The sequence below is a fragment of the Ranitomeya variabilis genome, chromosome 4 (assembly GCF_051348905.1).
Source record: "Ranitomeya variabilis isolate aRanVar5 chromosome 4, aRanVar5.hap1, whole genome shotgun sequence".
Classification (NCBI taxonomy): Eukaryota; Metazoa; Chordata; class Amphibia; order Anura; family Dendrobatidae; genus Ranitomeya; species Ranitomeya variabilis.
Window position 1 is genome coordinate 209,121,678 of NC_135235.1, and position 21,941 is coordinate 209,143,618.

The 21,941-nt window shown below is 42.1% G+C and overlaps 1 protein-coding gene across 1 annotated transcript in view; it reads left to right on the top strand.

Moving 5' to 3' along the window:
* Positions 1-21,941, top strand: part of SHANK1 (SH3 and multiple ankyrin repeat domains 1) — a 537,634-nt gene that overhangs the window by 200,156 nt on the left and 315,537 nt on the right. The gene's annotated exons all lie outside the window — the stretch shown is intronic.

Here is a 21,941-nt window from a genome sequence, read left to right on the forward strand (position 1 = left end):
ACTTTAATTTTTTACTGTTAACCATGGGTGGGGCTGCTAGCTATTTAGGTTCCTGTATTAGTGTTTCACATTGCCAGTTATAGATCTTCCAGATCTGGTCCACACACTTTTGCATGCCCCTCTTTCCTGCTAGAAGTTTCCATCTGTTGAGCTTGGCCCGTATTCTGACCATCCACCTGCCCAACAATTCTGTACCTGTTACAGACCTTATGGTATTGACACGACTTCAGAAGCACCCTTACCAGCCAGCTCCACCGGCCAGGATCCCATACACACTGTTGAGCTTTTGAAGACAGAAAATCCTATTTCTAATACTACAAATAAAGTTGAAAATTTGTACAAAAAAAACATATTCGTTCCAAAAATTTGCAGCTTTTTTATATATTTTTTCCACTTTTCTAAAAAGGGGTAGGGTTTTGTGTGAAGGGGCATATCCAACCATGCATTGAAGGTCTATACGCCAAAATTGGAGTTAAATGCCAATGTCCCCTCTGGGGGATAAATTGTCTCAAATGTAGTCTCATGGTAAAAAAAAATCCAAACCTGTGCGACACAATACAATAATCATATATTTCTGTATTTTTTCAAGAACTGGGAAGGAAACTTTATTTTTATGTGGATCCTGGCACACAATCACAGCGAAATTATCCAGCATTTGTAATGTCCACCGACTCATCATGCAGAGCTGTAATTTCCACCGTCCTTTATCTCGCCCCGGTGCGGTAATATGATTGCAGCCATCAGAAAAACACATTACAAACATCAGAACGTCAGGCTTGTTTGTAAATGATCCATCTGGGCTTATGAAGATAAAACTGAAGAGGAGTTCTAAAGTAAGAAACAACATATCTGGAGGGCTACATTAAAACTTAAGAGCATTGCCCATTAAATGAATTGCCCAAAGTTCTACCATAATCTGATTACTATGGAAAACATTACTGTTCACATTTGCCAGGATCCAAAATGTAATCTATGATTAAAGGTGGCTGGTGTAGGTGAATCATCGTCATGTTGCATGAGGGTATAACATGGGCATTATACCACGTACCTAGTAATTCCAAATCCACAAAAATATAGATTAGATTGTCTAAATATAATGTTACTACTTTAATCTGGAGAAATATTGCTATAGGGGGTGCAAAAATGGCAGTGGCACTAAATTTTGTGCATGCATGGCCCGAAGAACCCTTTGGCATATGGTCGCAGGGCCCAGTGACAGGCTTTGTGTTACTTGCCTATCCTGGCTTAGGTGCCAGCTCTTTTCCTGGGGCCAGTTGTGCACGTCCATATCAGTTACCTAATGAAACTCAACTGTGGTCTTTTAAGGCTGTCAGAGTATTCAGTAAGCTTTGCATTAATTTCCACGTGCGTGTTCTTCAGCAGTTTGCCTAGCTAGTCGTTTCCCACAACTGGCAAATCATCTCTCTGTTTCTCAACTATCTGCATTTACTCACAAACCCAGACCTGCAGTGAAATCTTCATCTGCTAAAAACATAATAAACTCTTCTCTGGAGCTTTTCACACTACAACACTGCTGCAACCGTGTGCAAAATTTTCAGTAAGCAAGTATTGAGTCAGCCTGTTCATTATTATGACCTGAGGTTAACTATTTTTTTGCTGATTTCCTATGTCCCTGCTATAGACCATCTGTCTGCCAATAGCATATAATGATGTGTTTATCCATTTGTTTGCTGCAAGTCTTTAACTGACCAAAACCAGCACTAAAGTCAGACTAACTAAAATATAGCTTTTAATGACTATGTACTAAAAGAGACAAAATATTAAAATATTACCAATACCAAAGGCAAAAAGGTATAAAATTAATACTGTTGAGGTGTGTTGATGTGCTGCATAAAATGTCAGTGGTCACATATGTATAACTATAGTGAACAATATACTTTCATCATACAGCTTAGAATGTTCTCACTCAGATTCCTTAATCCATGGGAAACGATCGTTACATCAGATATGCATATTTTATACCAGTTTATCAGGTGGAGCTCAAAGGAGGTCCTAAGTATCCTTCAGCATCCTGAGCTGGCTCTAGTTCCCCGCAGCTCCCGCCCTGACAAGGACAGTCCACATTTGGCCATGGAAGTGAACTAAACCTACAAAAATTTGTGTGCCTCCCGACGCGTTTCTCCCTCTCGGTTCTTCAGGGAAGATACACGAACAATAAAGTCATAGCTAGAAGTATTACCAGTATCCTACTGGTAGATTTGGTTAATAACTAGTACCTATTGCTTTATTGGACATGTATCTCCCATCCCTCCTCTGAGAACACATGGCATTTCAGTGTCAAGCATGCGTTTCAGAGTTTCAAAGGACTACTGGAAGTCTATAAATCCATATATTTAGCACTATTATGGACAACCATGGAGGCTACTCAGTACCTGATTGTGCTGGGGGCCTGAAAAACAATAGACAAAATATAAAGTTTCTTGGGCCCTAATACAAAATGTCTCACATGGTAAGGTGGGTTCCCTGAGGTCAAGGTGAACAACCACTGTGCTGCAGCTCAGTGTCAGGGTGTTAGCAATCTCCTTATATCCTCGGCCATCTTTATGTAGAGCAACAAATCTATTTTTCAGATTCTCAGAGAGTGCTTTGCCACGAGGAGCCATGATGAACTTCTAGTGACCAGTGTGAGAGCAGAACACCAAATTTACCACCCCTGCTCCCATTCACATCTGGGACCTTGTAACACTAATGAGCCACGTGACGCCAGGGAGGGAAAATGGCAAATTGGGCACAATTTCACTTAGGGGTGTACTCACTTTTTTGCCTGCAGTTTAGACATTTATGGTCATGTGTTGAGTTATTTAGAGAACACACCAAATTAACACTGTTATATAAGCCGTATGGAACATACGCCAGGGCGGTGGGGTACTCTGTACCAGGTCTGGTTCTTAACGGGATGTGTCATGGCAGCGGTCATGTAAAAGGGACGGTCTTTAACCCCTTTCTGACCTCGGACGGGATAGTACGTCTGAAGTCAGAAGCCCCGCTTTGATGCGGGCTCCGGCGGTGAGCCCGCATCAAAGCCGGGACATGTCAGCTATTTTGAACAGCTGACATGTGCCCATAATAGGCGCGTGCAGAATCGTGATCCGCCCGCGCCTATTAACTAGTTAAATGCCGCTGTCAAACGCAGAGAGCGGCATTTAACCGGCGCTTCCGGCCGGGCGGCCGGAAATGAGCGCATCGAACGACCCTAGTCACATGATCGGAGGTCGGCGATGCTTCTACATTGTAACCATAGAGGTCCTTGAGACCTCTATGGTTACTGATCCACGGTAGCTGTGAGCGCCACCCTGTGGTCGGCGCTCACAGCACACCTGCATTTCAGCTACATAGCAGGAACATCAGATCGCTGCTCTGTAGCAGAGCCGATAGCATTGTGCCAGCTTCTAGCCTCCCATGAAGGCTATTGAAGCATGGCAAAAGTAAAAAAAAAAAGTAAAAAAATGTGAAAAAAATAAAAAATATATAAAAGTTTGAATCACCCCCATTTCGCCCCAATCAAAATAAATCAACGGGCGATCAAAAGAATGTATCTGCACCGAAATGGTATTATTAAAAACGCCAGCTCAGCACGCAAAAAATAAGCCCTCAACCGACCCCAGATCATGAAAAATGGAGACGCTACGAGTATCGGAAAATGGCACAATTTTTATTTTTTTTTTAGCAAAGTTTGGAATTTTTTTCACCACTTAGATAAAAAATAACCTAGTCATGTTTGGTGTCTATGAACTCGTGGTGACCTGGAGAATCATAACAGCAGGTCAGTTTTAGCATTTAGTGAACCTAGCAAAAAATCCAAACAAAAAACTAGTGTGGGACTGCACTTTTTTTGCAATTTCACCGCACTTGGAAATTTTTTACCCGTTTTCTAGTACACGACATGGTAAAAGCAATGATGTTGTTCAAAAGTACAACTCGTCCCGCAAAAAATAAGCCCTCACATGGCCATGGGTTAAAGGGGTGTGTGAAATAATAAAAGTTTGTTCGTGAAGCCACCTGTAGTATTTGGTCAGGGGTGACTGACGCTGCTTAAAGGGGTCCTCTGGAGTGATGTTATGGTAACAGGGATGGTATGGCTTCCCACAGGTGAAGCTGGGTCCCCAGGGCTCCCGATGTAGTAGGGACAGGTGGTAGGTGGTGTAGAAAGAAACGGAGGACACAGGGTTGCAGTCTTTTTACCTCTTTACTTGGTTCAAGGCAGCCACAGTCCAGGGTACACGGATGCTGGTGTGGTCCGACCTGCTTGGAAGTGAATTGGGAATCCCTTTAACCAGGTGGGGTTGGAAGCCTTTCTTCTAGCACTGTGGTGTTGTTTTCCCTTGTTGCCTTAGTACTCACACAAGGTCCTCATGTTTTCTCTCTGTCCCCCTTTTGGGTAGTACACTACCTGTACGAAAGGTAGCTCGAGCCTTTTTACAGGATCTCTATGACGACCCGGACTCTATTTGCTACTGTGCTCGGGTGTTAATGGTGGACAGGTGGCTTGCAATCAGCTATCCACCGGATTCTGTCGTGGGGCATGAAGTTACCCCCACAACCTCGGTCTTCCGGCTACCGGTATCTGCGCTCAGCATGGAGGAAGCCCAATCGCAGCTTCTCTCTCCAGCTATTCACTCTCCTGCGCTTCTTCTTCCTCTCAGTCTCTTTACAAGTTGCTCTGCTTTCTTTTGCCTTCCCAGGCACCGCAGAAAAACCGGTCTGCACGGCCCCAGCTTTCCTTCCTCTCTCCTCGCTCTCCTCTCACCAACTGTCTAACTCTCTACAACTGCCAACAACTGCCTAGCAACTGACTCGTCCTCCTGACCAGAGAGAGCATCTCCCCTGAAGTCGGGTGTAGAGCTCCCCCTTCTGGCCTGGAGTCAGAACGGTGTTGTATGTGCTGAATACCTGTTAAAGGGATCCTTCCTCTCTTCCAAACATGACATCAACCTCCCCATGAGGAAAGCAATGCCACTATAACAACCGGTTACCTGTGGTGTTACACGTACACCGACTTCTGTACATTGTATCAAAGTGTAAGATCTTCTGAAAAGATATAATAAAAAATGTACAAAAATGTCAGGGGTGTACGCACTTTTGTGGTATACTGTACATATACATACACGTACATTTTTTGAGTGGTAAAACTGATGCACTTCATCTTATCGTATTCTTAGAGCAGCAATATATTCATCTAGAGCATGACGGACTTGTTATCGGAAGCGTAGCTGTTAGGTCTCTTTCTATTTCATTAAGTAAGATGAGCATGAAAGAAAAATTAGCAGAAAATCCTTAGATATTTTTTTTCAGAAGAAGAATTGAACCTGACATTATTCATTTCTCTGAAAATAGCCAGGACACTGAGAATAAGAACATGATGCCATTTGACTTTCCTCCTCAGCTCTTCAGCTGCAACTATCTTAGTCCCGAGGCCAGAGCGTGCGTCGTGGGGACGTATCCTAGAGTATGAAGGTGGGAAGAGGCTTGTATTAGATCACAGCCTGGCGAGAGACCGGTAAGGGACTGTGCACACGACATATTTTATAAACCGGCGTATGCGCATAGTTTTTTAAGCTGTTGACGGTTTAGTAAAACTCTGGTGGGTTTTCCCTTTAGCGTTTTTTATTACATTTTTATGGGCGACGTTGCAACGGCTGTCCAATGGATGTCATATATATTGTCAGAGACTGTCAGCAGCATTCAAAGGAATAAACAGCAGTGATAGGAGCATGCTCCAATTGCTGCTGTTAAAGATGGGAGCCAACTTTCACGGGCTTCTTGACATATTTAAAATATATATCCTGTATGTCATATAGTGTGAAAGGGTTAATGTCCAATTGATGTGAGTTCCACCACTAGGGTCTGCATAGTTTTCAAGAACAGAGTCCTCGTGTATGCTCTCAGAAATTAGCATGAGCAGTCTCTTCCATAGGATCTCCAAAAATTGCTCTGCCATTAATATACAAGGTAGGGCAACCGTTTTAAACTGAGACTATTTGGGTTCTTTCAAGGACAGTAGAGGGAGGAGATTATATAGGAAATATTCTACTTTTCTCCTTTTTTCACCCACTCCTAGTTTCGGCTTATGAAACCACTTCTCAAGAGCGTGGGTGAAAGCGCGCTCAGATCATCCTATTCACCCGTCATTACTCAATGTTTTCATTATCCAATTATTGAAGCGAACATTTAGTTGAAGCGCTCTCCTGAACGCGCATCTCAATAATCACAGATAATGCAAATAATGAAACATTAACAAGATGTCAATCCACTAAAACGGCTTCTTAGTTCATTAAATATGACTACCGAATCACGGCTATGTATTAACTTCTGTGCAGAGGTAACATGAAACCGCTGTGCTGTTTCTCCATTGAATGTAGTGAAAGAATTAGTAATTTTGAAGTGAAACTGTGCTGTTACAGATCCCTTTAAGAGGATCTGACTTCAGGTCAGGTGTTGTTGCTCTTATTTTATTCCCACTGAGTATTCATTTTTTTCTTTTTTTAAATCTACCATACGGTTCCAGAGATATGGGCATTTTAACTTTGTGTATAGCTCACAGGTTCCTCAGGGGCATGTGTTTAGGCGAATCTACCTTAGTACCATGTCAGCCACACCCCCTACACAAATCTCAATTAAATTGGTGGGTTTCTGACGTAAATCAAATGTGTCTGGCCGTCAATGGCTCTTTATGATGCCATAATCATTATTTTCAAATAATACAAGCACTTTTGCAATTTATTGTTTGTCAAAATTTTTCGCCGTTTTTGAGATAACACTTTTCTATTCTTTTGTATGCAGCTCGTTACCTAAGTGACCGACCACCACTGCTGTTTAGCAGCAGTGGCCAAAAATTTTTAGTGTTTACATGCTGTTAGGTAGTTCTTTGAGCGTTTTTTTTTTTTTTCGAAAATAGGCACAGATGTACAAATGTGCCCATGCACTCGTCCTAGTGTACTGTATTGCCTCGGGGTGTTATAGAGGAACTGTGAGCTCTGCTGATAATAATATTTCACATGAAATAACAAATCCAGATTATATTTATCTAGAATTCTACATTGTGCAGTTCCTCAGTTATTCCTCCTAGAAATGTAGGAATAAAGTGACAAATGGGTGCTAATAGTTGGGAGGGGCGGTGTCCATTGCACACTGTAAAACTGTCCTATCGGTGCTCATAGTATCAGACAGTGTAGGGATACACCCAGAAACTATATATTTATACATTTCTAAGAAGAATAACTGGCAAATAGAATAATTGGGGAGTATAATTAATTATGAAATCAGTCATGTCACAAGACCTGACAGGTCATCTTTAAGTCTTGCGTCAAACTTCAGTAACTGCTGTAATGTAATTTTATAGAATTTATAGTTAAAGGGGAATGTCCCTGTATTTTTTTAAATCTAAACTGACTGTCTCCTCTGATTGCTGCTGTTCCACTGATTCAGGAACAGTTTTTCTTTTTCTTCTGCGCCCCTCCATTGTAAAGTTATACCCCCTAGAAGGTGCACATTTTTCCTTCAATCAACAGTGCAAATACCACAGAACTTCTTAGTGGGTGTGGCTGTGTTTTGATTGGCCAGTGTCAGGAGAGAAAAACAGAAAATGCTCAGCTGATTGCAGAGAAAATTTACATATTTTTTTCCAGGGGGCATAACTTTGTAATGGATGGGAGCAGAAGAAAAAGAAAAACTGTTCCAGAATCAGTGGAACAGCGGCTATTGGAGGAGGTACTCAGTTTAAATTAAGAAATTTGAAAAGTGAAAAGTCCCCTTTAATTCTCTTTTTGTGCCTGTTAGGTGCATATTGGAAGGTTTTATGCTGCCTGACAGTATGAAACTAACAACTTCTTGCCTGAGTTTCTATTATGTAGAGTGGCCACTGTAAAGTCTACCTGCTATATAGTAGACTTTTACTTCTTCCTGCACATACTTGATTTTGGTTCTTCCTATTCAGGCAGCAGGAAATATCAGATGTTGATGTTTTAGGATATAAAACAGCCAACAACAGAGAAAAAGTACATAAATACCATTGTAAATATGTTATCTATGTATCCAGAGGGAGGCTGGGGTTGGGTGGGGGGCTATCCATTGTGTAGAAAATGAAGATAAGCTTCAAAAGTGACTATGTGGGAGATCTACTTGTTAAGTTGGAATTTTTATTTTTTTCGTAAATGCTTTTTGCTTTTTGGACATGAACGAAGGCTAAATAAAAAACCCCATAATATATTGTATTGAATTTGCTTCTGGATGTAATTTCTTACATTTCTTTCTATCCCGGTTTTACCTTTATCTTTTTATTGTGCATAATGTGCTTTTCTTGTGAAAGGTCTGAACCAGCAAGATGTAATTTATGTCCTTTCCTTTTACAGAACTATAACAACTAAATAACATAAATTTCAGAAGTCGGCGAGATTCATAAATCTTAGGAGAAGTAGATTTTTTTTTTCTTGGACTTGTATTGTAGTACATCAGGCCTTAAAGGGAAGCTGCCATTAGAAAATGATCTGGTTTTATGTTACATGTAATTTTTTTTATTTGTTATCAAGATCTTTATTAGAAATTTTTTTTATACTATTTTATACTCTTACTTCCTGCCCTTTCAGGAAGGGTTTTCAGTGCGCTCATTATCATCGCAGACAGGTTTGCAATGATTGATATCACAGGTATAAACAGATGAGAACATATGATCCACAAGTAGGTGGTGTCACAGCTCACCTCCCTTCGCAATGATCTTTGCACACGCTCATTAGATGCTTCAATATAAAAGATAGGGTCTATTCATTGTGGCTAATGTACATGTGCAATTCTTGAAACAACAGTCAAAAGAAGCCCAACTAACCAGTATGAGAATTATTAGAATTAGTTTTATATTTTTAATACAGATTGTAATATGGAAAAAAAAACATTGAAAAAATAAAATACATTAAATGCAAAAATCAATAGGTCTTTTCTGATGATACCTTCCCTTTCATTTTAGATCAGTGTTGTCTTCCTGAATCAGGAAACATTGAACTTCCCAACATATTAATTCCATGGACTATTTGGATATTGTGAGTTAATGCAATTTTACTTAAAGGGAAATGCTATCTTAAAGAGGACCTGTCACTTGCCATAAATATATATATTTTTTTACCTGGTGTACAGTAAATGCTGCGGTTCTCCCGAATCTGGGGTAGTTTTCCTTTTGTTTCTGCTTTTCCACATTCCTCAGATATAGCCCCCTTTTCCATGGTTTGCCAATCTTGTTATCCAAGTAGGCGTGGTCTGAAAACTTTTCATTTGGGCAACTACTTCTTCAAACTTGTAATTTTGCCAGAGCACGTTGAGACATTTCCGTCTCTGCAGCGGCCAATATATGGGTAATGGAGTAGTTATTCTGATGAATTACAGTCCATGTAATTCACCAAATATTGGAAACCGTTCGTTCTGGCTTCTGAGCGAAATTGTCAATGGGGGCTAAAGTAGACTAGCTTGAAATGGAGAGTCAAGTGCTCTTCTTAAAGAAAATCTATCACCGGGTGTATGCTGTCCCATGTGAGACGGAGAGCTTAATTCCAATGCTGGGTAACTTACTGGACTTACTGAAAATCTGCTTCAGCTCTGCTAGTTGTTTCAGCAATGAGCTTTGGCTATTTAGCCCTTGATATTCATGAGGTCTGGCTATTCCCACTCTCCACCTTTAATTGACAACTTTCTGCCTAAGCGCAGCGATGGCTGAAATATTTCAACAATCAATGGCAGAACTTACCATTGAGAAGACTAGCAGATATGCAGCAGATAAAAAAATGATATCATCAAACTATTAGAAGCCTAATCGTTGATCCAGCACTGACATTAGGATCTCTGACCCTATTTTATGATGATTAAGATGCACATGGTGACAGATTCCCTTTAAACTGCTCTAAATTGCGGTAGTGCAGCACAGAGACGTGAGTGCCTTGGGGTCAGTAGCGCATTCAAGTGATCAGTGGGGGTCCAAGCAATGTGGCCCCCAATGATCAGACATTAAATAACTTTCTTGAGGACAGTTGATAAATGTTCCATGTGGAACAAGACAATTGCTTGACTTGTTTCTCTTACAAGTCATAGAAATGTGGGATTTTGCAGATGGAAACACCATGGCTCCTAGCGATGAATAATTATTTAAATACCTGCATGATAGAAAACGTAATGAGACATTAAAGTGAATTTGAAAGCTGTTTTTTGCTAAGCAACCTGAGCGCATGATACTAGGGTTTAAACCCTGATTCCAGTGATGTGTCACTTACTAGGCTGTGTGTTGTTTCAATAAAATCAGTGTTTTATCAGCAAGAGATTATCACTACAGGACTAGATGTCTCATGCCTCCTGGTCCAACCACGCCCCCAAACACTGACTAGCAGCAGAAAGTTGCCAATCAGTGATGTGGGTGTGGTTACACAGGGCTCAGCATTCCAAGCTCTGCTAAATCTAAGCAGCTGGATTTTTTCCTTAATGTCTCAGTTCCATTATCAGTCACTGTGACAGGGGTTCCGAAAACTGAAAACTCTCTAGAAGAACATCTGTTCTTCATAAAGATATGAGGAGCATGCTTAAAATGTGTGTTCCGGAATGCTGAGCATCCACAATGGCATCCACAAAGACTGCAACTTTACCAAAGTTCTCTTCTTCAAGAATACGTTACAGTAGGTTGGAACCCATCTTGTTCTTCCTTTACTGGATACAAAGGTGCTAGCTCAAGAATGGTGGCTCTTCTATAGATTTTACCATAAGATCTTCTCTCCTCTTCATACTTACCCCTAGTTGCAAGGTCCATGTGTAAGAAGTAACCCAATAGATGGATGTTTTTAAGATTCTGTTGTGGAGTGTTTGGAGGAGTGGAATCTACAGGTTGCCGATTGGCACGTTCCAACGTTCATTTGAGTCTTTGGATGTAGAACATGACCCTATAAATTACATGATGGTTTCATTGGTCCTTGCTCAATTATTGCAGACATATATCATTTTCTGCCACTGGCTGATCCTACTGACTAGATGCGCGTAGGGATGACAGCCTAGCTGGATATTATATATATTTCGGCTTTCATTGATTGCATCGTGTCAAATGCGGACTGATGTACTGTTTTGACGGATGAGACCGACCTCGCATATATCTATATATAACATGAGGTCATGTATGGGGTATACATAAATCACTCTGTGTCATCTTATTGCTCTTCTCTTTGAAACTTATTGTCAGAAATACAATTCTACTGGGAAAGTATGTTGAGATGCAATGTTGGGGTGAGGATGCCAGGAGTAGACCTCTGAACAGTACAGATAGTAGATGATAGACGCTTATAGACAACTTGATCTCAGGGACCTTTATACCAGTGGTTCACAACCTTTTATTACCTTAAGGGTGCATTCAGACATCTGTACAAATCGTTTTGAGATCGGACCATAATGCACGGACTGGCCGCGGCTCTCCCACCCCGAGTGTGACAGCTTCATAGATCGGACCACAATGCATAGACTGGCCATGGCTCTCCCACCCCGAGTGTGACAGCTTCATAGATCGGACCGTATTGCACGGACTGGCCGTGGCTCTCCCGTCCCGAGTATGACAGCTTCAAAGATTGGACCACAATGCATGGACTGACCGTGGCTCTCCCGTCCCGAGTGTGACAGCTTCATAGATCAAACTGCAATGCACGGACTGGCCTTGGCTCTCCCGTCCCGAGTATGACAGCTTCAAAGATCGGATCACAATGCACAGACTGGCCACAGCTCTCCCGTCCCGAGTGTGACAGCTTCGTGGATCGAACCGCAATGCATGGACTGGCCGTGGCTCTCTCGTCCCGAGTGTGACAGCTTCATAGATTGGACCACAATGCATGGACTGGCCGTTGTTCTCCTGTCCCGAGTGTGACAGCTTCATAGATGCCGATTGTGACAGCTTCATAGATCAGACCACAATGCATGGACTGGCCATGGTTCTCCCGTCCCAAGTGTGACAGCTTCATAGATCAGACCGCAATGCACGCACTGGCTGCGGCTCCCCATCCCGAGTGTGACAGCTTCATAGATCGAACCACAATGCACAGATGGCCGCTGTTCTCTCTTCCTGAGTTTGACAGCTTCATAGATTGGACCACAATGCACGGACTGGCCGTGGCTCTCCCATTCCATGTATTGCAGCTTCATAAATCGGACCAGAATGCATAGACTGGCTGTTGCTCTCCCGTCCTGAGTCTGACAGCTTTAGAGATCGGACCACAATGCACGGACTGGCCGCGGCTCTCACGTCCCGAGTGTGACAGCTTCATAGATTGGACCACAATGCACGGACTGGCCACGGCTCTCATGTCCCGAGTGTGACAGCTTCATAGATCGGACCACAATGCACGAACTGGCCACAGCTCTCCTGTCCCGAGTGTGACAGCTTCATAGATCGGACCGCAATGCATGGACTGGCTGCAGGTCTCCCAACCTAAGCGTGACTGCTTCAAATATTTCTATGAAGCTGACAGACTTATGTCAGGAGACTCACGGCCAGTCTGTGCATTGCGGTGTGATCTCGAACTGATATATACGGACATCTGAATGTGCCCTTAAAGCCAAATTCAGCCAAAAGCCAAAACCTCAGCCTCCTGAGTAGTGACATCCATCCCTGCCTCCCCCCAGTAGTGACCCCAGAGCCCCCCATTACTGGCATAATGAAAGCCAAAGCTTCCCTACACTAAGACCATGTGCCCTCCTCCTCGTAGGCAGCATTCTTACATTTAGGGTTTGCCTCTTTGCCCCATTCTGGCACCAAGAGCTCCTAACAAACTATCGCATCCAGCTGACATTATCATCTTATCTCCAGCTTAAAATATTAACCCTATTCTCTGCACGCCCAGTATACGTGCATCTGCATTTGCGATTCTGTGCAGGACCGCTCACAAACGTCCCCACATTGAGACCTGTTCATCATACCTGTTTGCTAGGTCTGAAGCTAATGCACAGAGCTGTTGGACCTCTGAAAACCACTCATGGGCTCGTAACCCGGCCACATGTGGCTCCCGAACCACAAGTTGGAGACCTCTGCTTTACACAATGATGCCTAAGACAAAGCACACTTCAGCCGTCACTCAGAAACTATCAGCTGAGGGCACTTCAACTTTAGGCACTGCCTTCTGTACTCCTGAGGGACACTTTATCATTCATGAAGCTGGTAAAACTCTGGAGAGAGGTATGGTTAAGCACATGTATGGATCTCCAATCTAGCCCTGTGAGCAGTTTTAGATCCTGAGAGTAGTGATTGAAGGATAGACCAGGGCCGGCTCCAGTTTTTTGAGGGCCCCGGGCGAAAGAGTCTCAGTGGGCCTCCCTTTAACACATACCACGATTCATGATCGCATATAACACAGCCACGTAGTATATAGCACAGCCCTCATAGCATATAACAGCCCACATAGTATATGGCACAGCCACATATTATATAACACAGCCCACGTAGTATATAGAACAGCCATGTAGCACAGCCCACGTAGCATATAACAGCCCATGTAGTATATAACACGGCCCATGTAGTATATAGCACAGCCATGTAGTATATAGAACAGCCATGTAGTATATAGCATAGACATGTAGTATACAGCACAGCCCCCCTCCCCCAAGAATGGCCCCATAGACCAGAACTCACTGTCACTGTTATAGTTACAAAAAAAAAAAAAACACTCCTCACCTCTCAACGATCCTGCGCCGCCCTGCTTCCTCCCTGCTCCGGTCTCGGCAACTGCCGCTGCACTGCCTGACACACAGCGAGTGCGCGATGACGTCATCGCACACCCGCAGTGTCAGAGGCAAAGTGGGGAATGATGGGAGAGGGAGCGTCAGGTGACACTCTCTCCTCCATCATTTGCTTTGAACTTTACCGGTAAAGTTCAAAGTGGCGGCGGAGGAGTTGGCACTTGCGACAGGCGGGCCCCCCTGCCTCACAGGGGCCCCATAGCAGCACTAACTGAGGGCCCCTGGGGGAGCGGGGGCCCTAGGCACTGGCAGTTGCCTGCCCCTAACGTCGGCCCTGAATGGGCTCCCCTGTCTCGCTAGGGCCCCGGCACTTGCCCGGGTACGCCGGGTGCTGACGCCGGCACTGGGATAGACAGTTCCCACCTCTGCCTTACAATCTGTGGGTCTTTCATTGAACTGCTGTATACACCTAAGGAATCATAATACTTTATGTATCTTGGCCAGATGCTCGTTCAGCTGACAGCTACCTTTCCCAATTCACAGAAGCACAAAAAAAAACACTTCAATGCCTGTTTCTCAAGGTCCGCCTAAGAGGAGATTGAGCTGCCTCAATTCATAAATCCCCCCCAAAAGGAACTTTGTATCATTGTGTTTTTATATTTTATGATTTGTGCACCCAGCTGGTAGATCACATTTTTAGGGAATTATATATATACTAGCGGGAATACTGTGATGTTAGCATAAGCACAAGATGTTGCACAGAATGTTTGGTTTTTGTAAAAAGTAAAAATTGGATTGAACATAAGTATAAGTTTGATAATTTGATATAGAGATATCCCACTGAGCAACATTTCAAAACAGATCATTGTCGAGGAGCTATGTTTTAATTTTTCCTTTTACGCTTTTTTTTAAAAAAAAACTTTCCTTTTACTTTCATGCAAAGGCAGAAGAAATGTGGGCAGTCGTCCTTATTCCTAAATTACTTTTACAAAGTAAGACAATCAGGAGTGCTTTGAAGTAGATCTGAAATTTGTAAAGAATTAAAAAAAATAGATCTAAATGGAACAAAAATAATAATAATAATAATTATAAATTAACCTGAGCTTTTATTTGTATCCCATTGTTATGAAAACTATACATTAACCCAGATTTATGCTGTAGATGCTTTTTTCTTGTGGTTTTGCTGTTTGATTATTTTTATTCTTGTCTTTGAGTCGGAGCTGCACAAAATTATGACTTGAGTTGGGATCGGGGCTGTTGACAAGTTAGAGCCGAGAAATTTTCTCAGCAGGGTCATACATAGAAAAAAGGGGTAAGGCGGCATTGCAAAACTCAAAATAGTTTACCTCTTTTAAAGTGGTTGTACACCTCTAGGGAGAGATATACATATGTATAGTTTTTTTCAATTTATATTATATTTATAAATATATATAAATAATAGCTGAAGAGCCCGGCGTTGCCTGGGCATAGTAAATATCTGTGGTTAGTTATAGCACCTCACTTCTCTTATTTTCCCATCACTTCTCTTATTTTCCCCCTCACTCCTCTCATTCCCCCTTAACACTTGTCATTTCGACCTCACATCTGTCATTTTCCTATCACTGCACTATTTTTTCTCACTCCTCTCATTTTGCACTCACACCTTTTCATTTTCACCTCACATCTCTCATTTTCACCTCACACCTCTCATTTTCCCCTCAGTATATACATGTTTGTCATCTCCCTTATATATAGTATACACCTGTGTGTCATCTCCTGTATATAGTATATACCTGTATGTCATCTCCCCTGTATATAGTATATACTTGATATATACCTGTGTGTCATCTCCCCTGTAAATAGTATATACCTGCTGTATGTCATCTCCTCCTGTATATTGTATATACCTATGTGTCATCTCCTCCTGTATATAGTATATACCTGTATGTCATCTCTTCTGTGTATAGTATATACCTGTGTCATCTCCTCCTACATATAGTATATACCTGTATGTCATCTCCCCTGTATATAGTATATACCTGCTGTATGTCATCTCCTCCTCTATATACCTATGTGTCATCTCCTTTTTATATAGTATATACCGTATTTTCCAGCATATAAGACGACTTTTTAACCCCTGAAAATCATCTCAAAAGTAAGGGGGTCGTCGTATACTCCGGGTACGGCGTGTGCAGGGAGCAGTCTTGTATGGTTCCCAGGGTCTGAAGGAGAGGAGACTCTCCTTCAGGCCCTGGGATCCATATAAAAAAAAAAGAATAAAAATTAAAAATATGGGATATACTTACCCTCCGATGGCCCCCGGCTCTCAGCGGTGCAAGCGGCAGCCTCCATTCCTAAGGATGCATTGAGCAAAGGACCTTCGATGACGTTGTGGTCTTATATGGTATATCCCAAACTCCATATTTTATATGGAAAAGTTAGTGGTCGTCTTATACGCCCAGTCGTCTTATACACCAGAAAATACGGTACCTGTATGTCATCTCCTCCTGTATATAGTATATACCTGTGTGTCATCTCCTCCTGTATATAGTATATACCTGTATGTCATCTCCTCCTATATATAGTATATAACTGTATGTCATCTCCCCTGTAAATAGTATATACCTGTAAGTCATCTCCTCCTGTATATAGTATATACCTGTGTGTCATCTTCTCCTGTATATAGTATATATCTGTGTGTCATCTCCCCTGTATATAGTATATATCTGTGTCATCTTCTCCTGTATATAGTATATACCTGTATATAATCTCCTTCTATATATAGTATATAACTGTATGTCATCTCCTCCTGTATATAGTATATACCTGTAAGTCATCTCTTCCTGTATATAGTATATACCTGTGTGTCATCTCTTCCTGTATATAGTATATATCTGTGTGTCATCTCCCTTGTATATAGTAAATATCTGTGTGTCATCTCCTCCTGTATATAGCATATACCTGTGTGTCATCTACTCCTGTATATAGTATATACCTGTAAGTCATCTCCTGTATATAGTATATATCTGTGTGCCATCTACTCCTGTATATAGTATATACCTGTATGTAATCTCCTCCTGTATATAGTATATACCTGTAAATCATCTCCTCCTGTATATAGTATATATCTATGTGTCATCTCACCTGTATATAGTATATACCTGTGTGTCGTCTGCTCCTGAATATAGTATATACCTGTGTGTCATCTCCCCTGTATACAGTATATATCTTTGCGTCATCTCCCCTGTATATAGTATATATCTGTGTCATCTTCTCCTGTATATAGTATATACCTGTATATAATCTCCTTCTATATATAGTATATAACTGTATGTCATCTCCCCTGTAAATAGTATATACCTGTAAGTCATCTCCTCCTGTATATAGTATATACCTGTAAGTCATCTCTTCCTGTATATAGTATATACCTGTGTGTCATCTCTTCCTGTATATAGTATATATCTGTGTGTCATCTCCCTTGTATATAGTAAATATCTGTGTGTCATCTCCTCCTGTATATAGTATATACCTGTGTGTCATCTACTCCTGTATATAGTATATACCTGTAAGTCATCTCCTGTATATAGTATATATCTGTGTGCCATCTACTCCTGTATATAGTATATACCTGTATGTAATCTCCTCCTGTATATAGTATATACCTGTAAATCATCTCCTCCTGTATATAGTATATATCTGTGTGTCATCTCACCTGTATATAGTATATACCTGTGTGTCGTCTGCTCCTGAATATAGTATATACCTGTGTGTCATCTCCCCTGTATACAGTATATATCTTTGCGTCATCTTTCCTGTATATAGTATATACCTGTGTGTCATCTGCTCCTGTGTAGTATATATCTGTGTGTCATCTCCCCTGTATATAGTATATATCTGTGTGTCATCTACTCCTGTATATAGTATATACCTGTATGTCATCTCCTCCTGTATACAGTATGTACCTGTGTGTCATCTCCTCCTGTATATAGTATATACCTGTGTGTCATCTCCTCCTGTATGTAGTATATATCTGCGCGTCATCTCCTCTGTATATTGTATATACCTGTGTGTCATCTGCTCCTGAAAATATTATATACCTGTGTGTCATCTCTCCTGTATATAGTATATACCTGTATGTCATCTCCCCTGTATATAGTATATACCTGTGTGTCATCTGCTCCTGTATATAGTATATACCTGTGTGTCATCTCCAATGTATATAGTATATATATATATATCTGTGTGTCATCTACTCCTGTATATAGTATATACCTGTAAGTCATCTCTTCCTGTATATAGTATGTACCTGTGTGTCATCTGCTCCTGTATATAGTATATACCTGTGTGTCATCTCCCCTGTATATAGTATATACCTGTGTGTCATCTCCTTCTGAATATAGTATATACCTGTATGTCATCTCCTCCTATATATAGTATATACTTGTGTGTCATCTCCGCTGTATATAGTATATACCTGTATGTCATCTCCTCCTGTATATAGTATATACCTGTATGTCATCTCCTCCTGTATATAGTATATACCTGTGTGTCATCTCCCCTGTATATAGTATATACCTGTATGTCATCTCCCCTGTATATAGTATATACCTGCTGTATGTCATCTCGTCCTCTATATACCTGTGTGTCATCTCCTCCTGTATATAGTATATACAGTATGTGTGTGTCATCTCCCCTGTATATAGTATATATCTGTGTGTCATCTACTCCTGCATATAGTATATACCTGTGTGTCAACTACTCTTGTATATAGTATATACCTGTGTGTCATCTGCTCCTGCATATAGTATATACCTGTGTGTCATCTCCCCTGTATATAGTATATACCTGTATGTCATCTCCTCCTGTATATAGTATATACCTGTATGTCATCTCCTCCTGTATATAGTATATACCTGTGTGTCATCTCCTCCTGTATATAGTATATACCTGTGTGTCATCTCCCCTGTATATAGTATATATCTGTGTTTCATCTGCTGCTGTATATAGTATATACCTGTATGTCATCTGCTCCTGTATATAGTATATACCTGTAAGTCATCTGCTCCTGTATATAGTATATACCTGTGTGTCATCTGCTCCTGTATATAGTATATACCTGTGTGTCATCTCCCCTGTATATAGTATATACCTGTCTGTCATCTCCCCTGTATATAGTATATACCTATGTGTCATCTCCCCTGTATATAGTATATATTTGTGTGTCATCTCCCCTGTATATAGTATATACCTGTGTGTCATCTCCCCTGTATATAGTATGTACCTGTATGTCATCTCCTCCTGTATATATTATGTACCTGTATGTCATCTCCTCCTATATATAGTATATACCTGTGTGTCATCTCCCCTGTATATAGTATGCACCTGTATGTCATCTCCTCCTGTATATAGTATGTACCTGTATGTCATCTCCTCCTGTATATAGTATATACCTGTGTGTCATCTCCCCTGTATATAGTATATATCTGTGTGTCATCTCCTCCTGTATATAGTATATACCTGTGTATCATCTCCCCTGTATATAGTATATACCTGTGTGTCATCTCTCCTGTATATAGTATATACCTGTGTGTCATCTCCCCTGTATATAGTATATACCTGTGTGTCATCTCCCCTGTATATAGTATATACCTGTATGTCATATCCTCCTGTATATAGTATATACCTGTGTGTCATCTCCCCTGTATATAGTATATATGTGTGTGTCATCTCCTCCTGTATATAGTATATACCTGTATGTCATCTCCTGTATATAGTATGTACCTGTGTGTCATCTCCCCTGTATATAGTATATACCTGTGTGTCATCTCCTCCTGTATATAGTATATATCTGTATGTCATCTCCTCCTGTATTAGACCTCGTTCACACGTTATTTGGTCAGTATTTTTACGTCAGTATTTGTAAGCTAAATTGTCAGCCTGATAAATCCCCAGCCAACAGGAAGCCCTCCCCCCTGGCAGTATATATTAGCTCACACATACACATAATAGACAGTTCATGTGACTGACAGCTGCCGTATTTCCCATATGGTACATTTGTTGCTCTTGTAGTTTGTCTGCTTATTAATTAGATTTTTATTTTTGAAGGATAATACCAGACTTGTGTGTGTTTTAGGGCGAGTTTCATGTGTCAAGTTGTGTGTGTTGAGTTGCGTGTGGCGACATGCATGTAGCGACTTTTGTGAGATGAGTTTTGTGTGGCGACATGCGTGTAGCAACTTTTTGTGTGTCAAGTTACATGTGACAGGTTAGTGTAGCAAGTTGTGTGCAGCAATTTTTGCTCATGACGAGTTTTGTGCGTGGTGAGTAGTGTTGAGCATTCCGATACTGCAAGTATCGGGTATCGGCCGATACTTGCTGTATCGGAATTTCCGATACCGAGATCCGATACTTTTGTGGTATCGGGTATCGGGTATCGCAACAACATTAATGTAATAATGTGTAAAAAAGAGAATTAAAATAAAAAATATCGCTATACTCACCTGTCCGACGCAGCCGGGACCTCAGCGAGGGAACCGGCAGCGTTGTTTGTTTAAATTTCGCGCTTTTACTTGGTTACGTGAAGTCCCGGCTTGTGATTGGTCAGGGCGGCCATGTTGCCGGGACGCGGACCAATCACAGCAAGCCGTGACGAAATTACGTCACGGCTTGCTGTGATTGGTCCGCGTCCCGGCAACATGGCCGCCATTAACCAATCACAAGCCGTGACGTCACGGGAGGCTGGACATGCGCGTATTTTGAAAAGCGCGCGTGTCCAGCCTCCAGTGACGTCCCGGCAACATGGCCGCCATTAACCAATCACAAGCCGGGACGTCACGGGAGGCTGGACATGCGCGTATTTTGAAAAGCGCGCGTGTCCAGCCTCCCGTGACGTCACGGCTTGTGATTGGTTAATGGCGGCCATGTTGCCGGGACGCGGACCAATCACAGCAAGCCGTGACGTAATTTCGTCACGGCTTGCTGTGATTGGTCCGCGTCCCGGCAACATGGCGCCGTGACCAATCATAAGCCGGGACGTCACTGGAGGCTGGACACGCGCGCTTTTCAAAATACGCGCATGTCCAGCCTCCCGTGACGTCACGGCTTGTGATTGGTTAATGGTGGCCATGTTGCCGGGACGCGGACCAATCACAGCAAGCCGTGACGTAATTTCGTCACGGCTTGCTGTGATTGGTCCGCGTCCCGGCAACATGGCCGCCCTGACCAATCACAAGCCGGGACCTCACGTAACCAAGTAAAAGCGCGAATTTTAAACAAACAACGCTGCCGGTTCCCTCGCTGAGGTCCCGGCTGCGTCGGACAGGTGAGTATAGCGATATTTTTTATTTTAATTCTTTCTTTTACACATTAATATGGTTCCCAGGGCCTGAAGGAGAGTTTCCTCTCCTTCAGACCCTGGGAACCATCAGGAATACCGTCCGATACCTGAGTCCCATTGACTTGTATTGGTATCGGGTATCGGTATCGGATTGGATCCGATACTTTGCCGGTATCGGCCGATACTTTCCGATACCGATACTTTCAAGTATCGGACGGTATCGCTCAACACTAGTGGTGAGTTTTATGTGTGGTGAGTTTAGAATATGTGCAAGTTTTGTGTGAGGCAACTTTTGCATGTGTTGCAACTTTTGTGCATGTGGCAATTTTTCCACGTATGCAAGTTTTGCGTGTGGCGAATTTTCCATGAGGTAAGTTTTCCATGAGCTGAGTTTTGCGTGAGCCTAGTTTTGCATGTGGCGAATTTTGCGCATGGCGAGCTTTGAGCGGTGACTTTTGTGTCTCGACTTTTAAGTGGCGAGGTTGGTGTATGTGTGGTGAAATGTGCGCTGAGGGTGATATATGTCTTCAAGCACGTGGTAGTGTGTGGCGCATTTTGTGTGTGTGTTCATTTCCCCATGTGTGGTGAGTATCCCATGTCGGGGCCCCACCTTAGCAACTGTACGGTATATACTCTTTGGCGCCATCGCTCTCATTCTTTAAGTCCCCCTTGTTCACATCTTGCAGCTGTCAATTTGCCTCCAACACTTTTCTTTTCATTTTTTCCCCATTATGTAGATAGGGGCAAAATTGTTTGGTGAATTGGAACGCGTGGGGTTAAAATTTCGCCTCACAACATAGCCCATGACGCTCTCGGGGCCCAGACGTGTGACTGTGCAAAATTTTGTGGCTGTAGCTGCGACGGTGCAGATGCCAATCCCGGACATACACACACACACACACACACATACACACATTCAGCTTTATATATT